Raw genomic sequence first — 394 nt, 5'->3', positions numbered from 1 at the left:
GTGGACGAGCCATTCAGCGCACACGTAACAAAATGAGAATGTGTTAGTGCATGAAAATAGGAAATACAAGTTGCGAGCCTCTAAACACTAAACACTGGGTTACAGGGAGCCTGATTTCCACGTGTGCGTTGTAGGTGAAGTTAGCCGTTGCACATTTGCAAGTTTTGCAACAAACAAGCCCGAAACAACAAGAGAAGGTTACATTACCTGCCCAGGAAGACGAGCTCTACTACATTAATATAAAGCCTTGCCAACAGAAGCCAACTTTGTGTTGCTGCTGACTCTCTTTTTCTGTGATAGCTCATTTTATATTGTAATATACCACTACATGCGTTCTTCTTACTAGCCCAGTGATGAACAAAAGAAGTTTTCTTACCTTAGTCAACCAGTTAAA

The sequence above is a fragment of the Morone saxatilis genome, unplaced genomic scaffold (assembly GCF_004916995.1).
Source record: "Morone saxatilis isolate NCDOM2014 unplaced genomic scaffold, NCSU_SB_2.0 Contig24, whole genome shotgun sequence".
Taxonomy (NCBI): Eukaryota; Metazoa; Chordata; class Actinopteri; family Moronidae; genus Morone; species Morone saxatilis.
This window is presented reverse-complemented; position numbering follows the sequence as displayed.